The sequence below is a fragment of the Poecilia latipinna genome, unplaced genomic scaffold (assembly GCF_001443285.1).
Source record: "Poecilia latipinna isolate Pla-1442-1.1 unplaced genomic scaffold, P_latipinna-1.0 Scaffold2768, whole genome shotgun sequence".
In the NCBI taxonomy this organism is placed as follows: Eukaryota; Metazoa; Chordata; class Actinopteri; order Cyprinodontiformes; family Poeciliidae; genus Poecilia; species Poecilia latipinna.
In genome coordinates this window covers 61,253-73,357 of record NW_015115384.1, presented here as the reverse complement: position 1 = coordinate 73,357, position 12,105 = coordinate 61,253, and the positions used below count along the sequence as shown (strand labels likewise).

The 12,105-nt window shown below is 39.0% G+C and overlaps 1 long non-coding RNA gene across 1 annotated transcript in view; it reads right to left on the bottom strand.

The window, feature by feature from the left end:
• Nucleotides 1-988: 988 nt before the first annotated feature.
• Nucleotides 989-12,105, bottom strand: part of LOC106939078 (uncharacterized) — a 15,853-nt gene continuing 4,736 nt past the window's right edge. Inside the window, exons 2-3 of the long non-coding RNA XR_001422754.1 lie at nucleotides 11,826-11,878; nucleotides 989-1,188 (exon numbers count right to left, since the gene is read on the bottom strand). This is a non-coding gene — a long non-coding RNA (uncharacterized LOC106939078). The remainder of the gene's footprint in view (nucleotides 1,189-11,825; nucleotides 11,879-12,105) is intronic.

The window sequence follows — 12,105 nt, the reverse complement described above, 5'->3', positions numbered from 1 at the left end:
ATTCTAACTATTTTTCAACGTTGATTTAACATCATGTGCTATCTGGGTTGTATGTTACTTAAAATATATTGGGACTGCCACAGTGATTTATATTTATAAATAATCAATTATAATGGATTTTAGGTCAAAATCCATATAAACTGATTCATTTTCATTCTTACCTGCAGATTGAAATAGAAAACAATGAGTTGGTGCTGGGAGATTAAACGTAAAGTGGCAGGTTTGTGGGAAAACGCGCCGCCTTTGGTCAGTGACCTCAGCTGGGTTGCTTCGACACAAACGGGAAAAGCAGAAGGACGTTGATGAGCTCCTGCGCTGGTAGCCCTCGCGTCTGCTAGAAAAGCCGATTCGCTCCACAAACATGTTGGAGCCTCTGAGAGACCGGCGGTGATATTTATGAGGAGCATAAAACTGTCAGTAAAGCTCCCGTTTCCACAACAGCGAAGTATTAAACATGCCAAGCAACAGGAGGGCTGATAGCTGTTTAACTATTAACGGCTTATCGCCAGCCCCATTAAGGCTTCAATCTCCTGCAGGCATAAATTTATGAATCGTGGGCATGAAGAACGTTTAAAAGTAGTAAAACTACAAACAATATGGAATAATAAACAGGCAAAAATAAAAAGCATGTTTGTCCCTCAGCAGAGGGTCTGTTAGGAACCTTGTTGGGGAGCAACAAGGTTATTATGGGTTGTTCAAAATGCCAGAAAACTGAAAATGTGTCTTTGTTGAGTCTTAGCCAAAAATTGAATGCAGGTCATTTAAATCAAAAGTTATCCTTTATCTTCAATTTTCAATGTTTCTGCAACAAAACAAGGCTTTATTTTAAGAGTTTTCACATAACTATCCAAATTTATCTTTATATTTATCTGTGGCTCATGGTGACTTTTCATGACATTCACAGATTTTTAAAAAAAATTATTATTATTGCAAACCTTTTACAGGTACAAAACACTCCCCAAGAAGTTTTATTTTAAAAAAAAACAACAACTTAAGAATAGCTCCCCTATTTTAAATATTTTCTTTGTTTTTAAAGAGCGAGAGAGTCAGATTTGTGTGCAACTCTCAGGTACCTGGAGTCTACAGTAACAGAGAACTGCTACGATGCACAGCAGTATCACCCCAGCAAGGATTCCTCCGGTTATCACGACAGTTCCCGCTGACATTCGACCAGCTCTCCATCCAACCCTTTGAAGAGACACAGAGAGAAACGGAGCTCGTCAGAGTACAAGGGAGAAAAAAAAGCAGCAACCAACGCCAGAAAACGTTGCTGCAGCAGAGCATCTGTACATACAGGAAAGCAAAGCTTTCTGAATTCCCAGTAAATGATGGAGCATGCATGCTGTAAATATCAGGTTATATAACTGGAAAGAGATGATCCCTGCCACCCCCCCTCTTTTTATGAGCATGTATGAGCGATGATGTCTGAGTGAGCCCCCCAGCTAATCTGCAGAAAAGTGCCGATAATGTACGAGGATCATTTCTGTAGTCTGCTGGCTGAGACGAGCAGAACTCAGACAAAATGTTTACTGTGACTGAACGTACTCTGAGGTTACGGCTGTGAAACGCTGCTGTCTAAACGAACTGAAGTGAAAACAATGAACTCACTGGAGTTTGAGCTGGTGACTAGGAGCTAAAACGCTCACTATCAAGAAAATGTTTGCTTTTCTTGAGATGAATCCTATTTCCATGTCAGAATGACATAGTTTTCCAAACTTGCAATCATGTTATTGTTGGATATTTCATCAGGAATCAGATCAGAAATTAATCTGATCTAAACATGGACATAATTTTAGACATGCTGAAAAATCTAAAAATTCTGCATTTCTTTTTTTTTTTTTGTTTTTTTTTTGTTTTTTTGTCTTTGTGCTAATGTCTCTGTAATAAAATATATAGGTAAACAGAAACATACACACACAAATCTGTGGTAAGCTCTTCAGATTTCTTCGCGTATGTATTCACACATGAAAAATCTTCCTGCTTAGCTGCCTGGAAAAGTATCATAAAAAGTCTGAAACGAATGTCGCAGATTCCTGTGATCTCGCCTGCAGATCCTCCCTGGAAATGTTCAGAGCTGCAGTTAAAACTGGCTCAGCTCTCTACAGCTCACTTCCCCCACGGCCGTCACCCCGGCTATGCAATCAGCGCTAATGGTAACTCTTGCGACGTCAACTTTTCCACTCGTGTTGCCTTAACGGATCGGAAAAAGGTGAGCGCCGCGTTCCGGTCGGATCATTATTTGTGTTGGACGGCTTTTGAAACATAATCATGAGACATTAATGGATAATCTGATGACGGCAAAATGTAACGTTGTTGACACTGTGCGTCCTATGACTTTGCATTTTTGTGTTTTTTAAGATGTAAAGCACTTTGAAATGCTTTGTTGCTGAAATGTGCTATAAAATTGAAACTTGATTGATTGGAAATAAGTGTATTACAAATGGGAATGTTTTTCAAGAGCAGTGTTTGTGGTGGCCATGAAGAAACAGCCATAGTTATCTAAAAAAAAAAAAAATTATAAATAATTCTTGTCACTTTTATTCTTATCACAAAATATCTTAATAAAACTAAATTTAAATCACCCACCTGAAATATATTTTTTCACTGTTTTACAGGTAAATAAGCAAAAATATTACTACCGTTTGCTCCACACGCTTTTTTTCCAACCGGTTCTCTCAAAAGCCTGAAAACCTGCAGCCGCTGCTCTGCATGAATCAGTTTTGGTTCATCCCTCCCCATAAAACTATGTTTGCAGGAGCCGTTCAAAAATTACAGAGTTTATCGTCAGCATTTAAGCTACACGCCTCTGAGTTCACAATAGTGAAAAGTACTTCATTAGGCTTACGGTCGTAAAAATAACGTCACTCAAGCAAGACCACTGCAGGCCTGAACACAACTGAAAAGAAAAACTAAAAAAAAAAAAAAGATTAAAGATGGCCTTAAGGTATGTGCTTGTAATGGAATTCAAAAGTATAGAGATGCCCTGCAGCTGATTACCTTCGCCTAGGAATATTTAAAAGCCTCAATTACAATATGTGCTTAGTCTTAATAGAATAGCTTCGGCTGAGATTAACATGCTGAATGCATCAGCACCAACTGTGCTCATGACCCACGGAGCACAACGTTGCATATGCATGGTGAGGCGCCAGGTCCAGCACAGCAACTCTGACAAGGACAAACTATTGAACTGAACAGAAACTGATTCTGAAATGACTGTTCCTGAAAATGGCTAAATCAGAGCAAGTTTGGCTTCTGGCACCATTCAAAACCGAGCTTTTCTTTTTCTTTTTTTTTTTCTTTTTAATGGCTTTGAGAAAAGCAGGTTGCAACGAATGAAAAGTGAAATCTCTTCGAATGAATAAATAGTTAAAGCAAACCAAACCTCGTGTTACATTTCAGCAAAAACGTCAGGAATGAGTCATGGAAACAGTCGACACAAATACGTTGGAATGGATTGAAAGTGTCCGTTAAGTAGGTATTAAACATACTTTTCATTAAGCCCACTTTTTTGTATTATATAATGTTGTTTTTATTGGTGTGATGTAACATTTTAATGTTTTCATCAGCTGCAAGTGGAAAATTATCGTCAGCAACAGAAATAAAAGCTTCCAAGCATCAATATCACATGTTTCTCTTAGTGATAAGGTTCCTGAAATAAATGACATTTTGGAAATATTCTCCTTTTTTCTGAATGGGTCTGTACAGTTCCACAACTCGAACCAGTTCTTTTTAATTTATATGTACTTCCAAGAAAATGCCTGTTACTGTTGACACTCAGCTGCATTCATCCATGCGGCCTGGTGAAAAGAAAACACACACACACACACACACACACACACACACACACTTTGCCATGGATGGCATTACTTTGCCTTCCATCCCAAATGAGAAACCTTGACGTTGAAACTTGAAGTTGTTTACCATCAACATAGATTACGTTTCTAGGAAAGATATTTGCAATCAACTACAGTTTTTATCTTTTATCCATGCATCTTTTGAATGCAGCCCACTCATCCGAAGCTTTCCTCTGCTTCCCTAAGATGACTTTCTATTTGTACGACTAAATAAACCCAGATTGGCTTGAATTAAGAATAACCTCTAAAAGTTGTGCAGAGAGTTCCCATCACGAAATTTTTTGAGAAGAAAACGCTGGGCTTATAAATGAGACAAATTTAGTCACAGCCATCTGAAAATAGCCGCGCTTGAATTTTGAACACCTGTTTTTTTTTTCTTCTTCTTCTTCCTTCTCCGTATTCCAGGCAAGTCTTGAACAAAAAGCTCTGATTGGCAGAAACATATGAGGAAAAAGAAAAAGGAAGCTAAATCAAGTCATCCAAACTGTAATAACATCCAACAGAGAAAGCAAGTACACTCAGAAGATTATCCAACAGCTTGTCTATCTAATCTTTATCGAGTTCCAAGATTATAGGGGAAAGTTTCCAGTGTGCAAGAAAAGCGCAGTGCAAAAGTAATCAAAGTGCTTTTACTTCTACACATTTCATCATATCAGAGCCACAAGCCTCAGCATGAACATTTTGTTTTCTTAAACCACCGGTAGCAAACTTCAAATGTCCCGTCACTGATGTTCTCTAACAAAACCGCGGCGTAGAACTACAATACACACTTTCCAGGTTTTTATTTGCAAAGAACACTTTTATCACTATATATAATTTTCCTTCGACTCTCAATCTGGCAAAACTTTGCGTCGGTCTAACCCTCAAAATCCCAATAAAACACGTAGAAGTTGATCGCTGTGACGTGAAATCATTTTTAAAACGCTCATTGGGTATCCAGACTTTTGCAAGTGGCTGCTGTGAATTTCTCCTTCTTGCTTCTTACTAGAAATGAGAGAAGCGTCAAATACCCATAAACCATCTCAGCTCAGAAAACCCGCACAAAAAAACACTTGCAGAGGACAACCCGTTAAATCAGCATGTAAAACAAATGATTTTGACACTAATTTGGAATGATTTATGTGGCTCACCTCATGCAGAATGATTAATTTTAAACACTCCCATTATAGTAATTACAACACCAGGCAGTTTTGTTTGTCTACTGTTCAACTTGATTAACTAAAACACGCAGAGATTTCTCAGCTGAGGAGCAACATTTAATTATATTTTGATTATATAAAATCTCCCTCTCTGAGTGCTACTTATGCTGTTTTTGTGCCCTGAGTAATCTCCACAAAGCATTAATTTGTAGTGAAATTAAATTATTTGTTGATGTGCTAAAAAATTAAACCTTCAAACACTTGATTGATAAACTCTATTAGCATTTTTTTTTTTGATAAATCAAAGTGTTTGTGTGACTTAATGAACTGATTGGCTCTAAGAGACACGTCTTCCTCAGCTCGAGAGTCGGATAAAAAGGTGTTATTATAATAATGTTTGTCTTCCTTTCGAGCGGTCAAAACAATGTGACTGAGCTGCAGCTATTAAAAACACTCAAGGTTTATGATTTTATTTGCAACGTAACGGATGCGAGCATCACCTGAAAGGTGATTCAGCCAAGTGAATCAATTAAAAAAAAAAAGAAAAAGTGTGAAGTCCGTCTATTAGCCAGAGTGATATGTTCATATTTATTTCTGCTTATTTTGATTACAGTTATGCGTTTCCCAGAACAAAACTGAAGTTCTCAAAAACTACGTGTTCAATCTTCGCGTCGTTCCGTCACGATTCGAGAAACGCGACTGAGAAAATGGTATTTATGGCCTTAAGTAGTAATGAAACCAAAGTCTAGCTGTTCACTGGCATCCGTCCGTCCGTCCGTCCGTCCGTCCAGCGTGGAAATAAGACGTCTAAAATTACAACATTACATCGGATCAATAAAAAAAAACAAGACTACTAATCTACTGGGAAGATATTCCAGGAATCCAAACCAAAGAGATAAAGTCTGTTAGTCAAGACGCCTGTGTGTGACAGTCTCAAAGGTCGATGAAAGTCTAACAAGACTAAAACAGTAAATTCCCCAGAGTCATGCCGATGTGACTGGACAAATTCCAACTTATTAAATAACCAGAGAAAATAAAAATGAAGCTAAGCTATACTGAGTGGAAATGGGCATGCACGCCTCCCGCATGCAGAACTCTCCATTGTGTCACCGTGCTAAATTATGCCACCGTAATGTTGTTAGAACTGCAGTGAGGTCATTCTTGCTCCACGTTTTTCTCCTTCCTCCCTAATTTTGTTTAGTCTTTATTCCCTTTAAACTCTTTTTCAGCACAGTGACCGTCTTTCCCTTCTTGGTCCATCGGTTTGAATCTGAGACTAGTGTAAAAAAATAAAATAAAAAAAATCAAGTGACACAGTTTTACAGAAGATACGGTCCTGCTTGACGTTCATCGACGCAGGCAGAGCGGTGAAACTGTTTCGGAGACAAAAACAAGCGATTTTGACTAACATGCCACCAGACTCAAACGAGAGAATTTCCAACAGAACGGAGAGACGAAGACGCCAAATGACACACAATTCATCTGCAGTCAGCGTCTCTGAGCCAAAGTTAGTGTGTGACTTTCAGTGGGTCCCATGTCAACAGGTGAAATATAAGAAAATACTTATATTTAAGCCCCCCCTCTGATGTTTCTGCCCCTTTTTAGCTCTTCGTAAACTTCGACCCAGGCTGCACAGCAAGCGAGGTTATTTTGGTTTTTACTATTAAAAATATGTAACCTGTGCAAATCCAAAAAGCAATTTTCAAATTATGGCTGATGAATTAAGGGAAAGAAGCTAACCAAACCAACCTGGACCTGTGTGAACAAAGTAACCGTGATTAACTTTTGATTCAAAGGTGCTTGCCTCATTCATTACTGCCACAAGCAATCGCTTCAACAGAGGCTGTCAGGCAACACGAAGAAGGATGAAACATCTCAAACAACAACGCAGCAAACTCCAATATAAAGACATTCGAAAACAGACGAGAAAGACGACTGTCTAGAAAAATGGATGCAATGTCATTTCCAGGCTTTTGCACTCCAGCAAACCACAGTAGGAGCCATTATCTGTACATGGAGAAACACAGAACTATTGTTAACTTTCTCAGTAGCTGTCAGCGTAACAAGATGACTCCAGGAGGGAAGGAACAGGAAGGCACAAAAAAAGATAACTATTCCCTCCATTCCCTCAGTAAATTACTGTTCAACAGTAATGAAGAGGCTGGAAAAATGGTTTCCATGGGGGGAGGAGAGGGGACTGGGGTTTCACGGCCACTGCTGGCCAAAAAGAACACAAAGTCCCACCTCACATTTGGCAGAAATGTCTTGATTTTCTCCAAGAGTTTTCCGAAAATATTTGAGTTCAGGTGGGGAAAAAAGTGAAACTTTTTCCACACGTGACCAAGTTCATTTTGAACGCTTTTGTCCCCCTCTATCAACTCAAGCTTGGTTGAAACATTAAGGCATAAGAAGAGAAATCTATAATGGACGGCAGCACTTTTTCTTTTACGCATTTAACAATCTTTTCGTCACAAAAACAACTACATGAGTTGTCTGTGTTAAGAACTGAACGCATTGGATCTGTTGCCCTTTGAAGTCTAATTAAGTTCTTAATAATTCATAAAAACTAATTACTAAATTGAACAAATATCTAGCGCTCCCCGAAATAATTAAAGGAGCCTTGGGTATGTCTGGCTCTCTGGGTTAGTGTTACAGCAGATGAATTGAATCCATTCTCTGTGTAAAAGGGTTACGCGTTTTTGTTTTTGTTTTTTTGTTCTGAGTCACCTAAGAGACTTGATGTACCTGCCATCATTTTTAATGCAGTTGTGCTCCTCCTGCTAGGAAATCAGTTGGTTTCATCGTTCCAGTCCTTTCTCTCTCTCTTTCTCTGCACCATCACACGAGTAAATACACTGAATTAAAACGAACCCCCTTTTTTCACTCTTTTCTCTCCTTTTACTCCAAAAACGCACACATCACGTTGTTTTGTGAGACGATTAAACCTTTGTTCAGGTTGCCACGACAGCCTCTTGTTTTCGGCTGCCACATACCCACACGAACGCAGAGCGAGGTGGAGAGGTTTCACACTCCACTTGTGGACCTATATTTAGCGGCTTTGTCATCCCTCGACAGAGTGAAAAGCAGCAGATGAGAGGCAGCACAGAAAGGTGTCATAATTTAATTCGTTTTCTCTGTGGGAAATGAAACAATCCTTGCAGCAGTCGGCTCACAAGACCTCACATGTGGCTCACACACACACACAGCCACAAATGAATCAAACAGTGAGGGGGTAGAAATAAAAAATAAAATAAAAAATATCTTCTCTGATACATTTTATGTGGGATGCTGATTTGTGTTCTGAAATTAGACGCTTCTTCTCCCAGATGATCCCTGAGTGAGCCATGGAAATTACAGAAGCTTTGAAATGAAAATTTAATTAGGAAACTCAGAGATGCATGGGAATATTCTGACATTTAGGTACGAAATTTGTTCAAACTCCTGCTGAGAGAAAGGTAGGAAGAGATACTGCGTTAGCTTATTAAATATGGAAAGTGTCATCTCTATTAGCCTCACAAAAGTACAAGAATCCCCATTCCGAAACTTCTTAAATAATACGACAGAAAATTCAGAAGGATCTGGTTCTGTGTCTCTGATAAAGGACAGAATGAAAAAAAAGAAAATAGAGAAAATAGAGAAGATACTGGCTGAAGTTGGTAAGAGAATGTCATGTAACGTAATGTTTTACGTTACTATGCCTAGTTAATAATAATTATATTCCTGCATATGAACAGATGTGGTGAAATATAATCACTGACAAAAGGAGGTGATCCAGCAGAAAATGGAGACGGATTGAAATAAATGTTGACTTATTCAGCAAATTGTGCAAAGTATAAATAATTTAGTCAGCAATCCAAATCATCATTGGTAGCAGCTGTAGGTTAGTTTCTATTTTATTGCTGCTTTTATTTCGCATCTTTTGAATCATTTTGTAAAACCATGCAGGACTTGGAGGTAATTTAAGGTAGTTTTATTAATTTGATCATAAACTGGACCACGAACATCTATGACTATTATTCAAAAGCACATCTAGTTGCATCAGTTCACTAAACTTGGCTACATACAGCAAGCATTCGCAAAAATAAAGTGATATAAATCCCATATTTCTTGCTAAAGATAGACAATTTTTATTGATCAAATAATAGAAAAAAAAAATTGACCACCCAAAAAGCTCAGGACAAAAAATAAATAAATAAATGAAAACCTGGAACCTTCAAAGAGTTTCAGATCCCATTTCAGCAAAAGCCTATTTTGGTCAGTTCATTGAAATATTACAAGCTTAGTTTGTAGTTGAGCATGTAAAAACTAAATATATATGTATATATTTTACTTTTTCAAAAGAAAAAACAAATCAAATTTTTGGACCCAGCAGGTATGACTTGGCGCACGAAGCATGTTGTTGCAGACAACTCTCCCAAACTACAAAGATTCGAAATGAGCAAAAATAAGCAATAAGAGTCTTGATAGTTCTTGGAGAAGGCAATAAGTATCTCAGTAATCTCAAAAACAAGAGTAATAAGTCAGCAAAGCCGGTGTTTTCTATACACCGCGTTTTAGCCCGTGATAGTTTCTCAGTCACGGATGAGTTTGCTGTTCATGTTAGCAGCTGGAAAGGAGATTATTTTGAAAGATGTGGGTCTGTAGGTGAGCTGCAGCTCAGAAAAGACATATGGGAATGTATACGGTCTGCGGTGCAGCTGAAATGTGAACGAAGAAGAATAAAATGTGCAAAAGAGACAAAAAGTGATGACTTACACAGCCAGAAGCCAATCCATTTGCATTACGAAGTGATTATGTAGGTGATACTAGATGTGAAAGTGTTTGTGATGACTCTCCTGGTGGCCTTGGAGGAAAGAAGTGATCGGATCCCAAGCAGCTTTCAACTTCAGTCTCTCTCAAGCAATTCTCTTAAATAGATGTTTAGTGTGTGGAGAAAGGGGCTGCACAGTGGCGCAGTTGGTAGAGCTGTTGCCTTGCAGCAAGAAGGTCCTGTGCATGCATGGGTTTTCTCCGGGTACTCCGGTTTCCTCCCACAGTCCAAAAACATGACTATCAGGTTAATTGGCCTCTCCAAATTGCCCCTAGGTGTGTGTGTGTGTGTGTGTGCATGGTTGTTTGTCCTGTGTGTCTCTATGTTGCCCTGTGACAGACTGGCGACCTGTCCAGGGTGACCCCGCCTCTCAACCAGAACGTTAGCTGGAGATAGGCACCAGCAACTCCTGACCCCACTAAGGGACAAGGGTGTAAAGAAAATGGATGGATGGATGGATGGATGGAGGAATGAGGAGCTGTCCTTCCCCCACATGTTGCTGCACGTTGACAGTCAGTTGGATGAACAAATGCTACTAGATTTATATAAGAGACATTTTGCCACTTAGAAACGTTAAAGACATTAGAAGACGCTAAAAAACAAGAGCAGAATAAAAAAAGGTGCAACATTCAGCATAATAAGCACCTGGAAGATACAATAAATTTCACCAGGTACTAGTTCTACACAATTAAAAAAAAAAAAAAAAACTTCAAGGAAAGAAGGATGGAAGGAAAGAAACAAGAAAGAGCACACAGAAAGAGGAAAGAAAGGAAAGAGAAGAACAAAGGATAGAAGGACACATGACAGGAAGAAAGAGGACAAAATAAAGAGAAGAAGGAAGGAAACAAGGGAATAAAGGAAGAAAGGTTAGAGAGAAGAACTCAACATTTGGACAATGTGATAGTGAATAATAATAATAATAATAATAATAATAATAATAATAATAATAATAATAATATTTTTACATCTTTTGTTCTCTAAACTTTCCCAGACATTTATAGACTTTAGAGGAACCCTGTAGGTATAAAATGATTCGTTTATATACTTGAAATGGAGGAAAAATGTCAAGAAACATGTGAGTAGGACTAACAGATGGAGAAGGTACAAATTGGCCCAGAGCTGCTTACTTCAGTCTCTTTATCAAAGTAAAACTAACAAAAAATTCACATCACAAATAATATTTGTTTGTACAATTAATCTGAAATGATTTTAGCAGGAAGGAATGTTAGACTAAATGTTGCCTTCCTGTTTATGCAAAACACTTTCGTTATAAATTTTCAAGAAAATACCCCCCAAAATCAAGGTTTCTTACCCCTAAAAGTTATTGATGAAAGCTGTTTGATCCTTTACAGGAAAAAGACACGATGAGATGTTGTTACAACCAGTGACAGCTGAGACGCAGAGAACACACAGAGAGAGCACGAGACGACAGCAATGCCTGATATATCCATTCTGAAATAATAATATGAATATTTTGTTGAGGTGGCCAGCTTTGTGCTGGAAATCACAGCGAGTTCCTCCTTGCAAAATTTAAAGCCTGCGGGCTTCAATTATTCAAGTGTTGTTCCTTGAACAATATTTTTCCATCACAGGGGCAATTTAGCCAGGTAGTAGAATCTGGACTGTTTCCGCTGAGAGCACTAAGCTGGGCGTGTGAGGAGAGGAACAGATCCGGCTCCACTGGATTCGGGACAGAGACACCTGCTGCCAGAGCACGGGAGGACAAATCCAGCAGGAAAGAGGAAAAGGCGTGATGATGACCTGCTGGGTCAGGCGAGGAACCTATAATAATTGCTTGCAGTTGTAGTTTTGGTTTGTTTTTTGTGCCAAAGAAAACCAACAGCAACTGTTTAGATCTGGGCTGACGTACGAGTGAAGAAGAAGAAGGAGAAGAAGAAGAAGAAGAAGAAGAAGAAGCACCTTCCCTTGCAAAAACAACATGGACTCATCTGTCCAGTTTGCACCTGCAACTTCCTCAACACATTCAAGCGAGACGTCACTCATGCCACCGGCAAGTTCTACCTTTCAAAGTCACCATCTGGGGGGTAGCATCCTCGGCTGTGCCCCGAAGACCCCTGTGAGAGTGGAAAGAAAGAGGGATGAGCTCACGTTCAGCCGTGATGTGAGGAGACACCTCTGCCCCTGGCAGCCAGAGCAGATGAGCCGGACTGAGCCAAGGTGAGGGCAGAGAGTCACAAACACAGATCTGTCTTCGTTAGGATGGGGACTGCATCCCTTCATTTATCACTTTCATCTCATTTATCAGCTCTGCTTTTACCCGTCCTTCTCTTACACATTTACT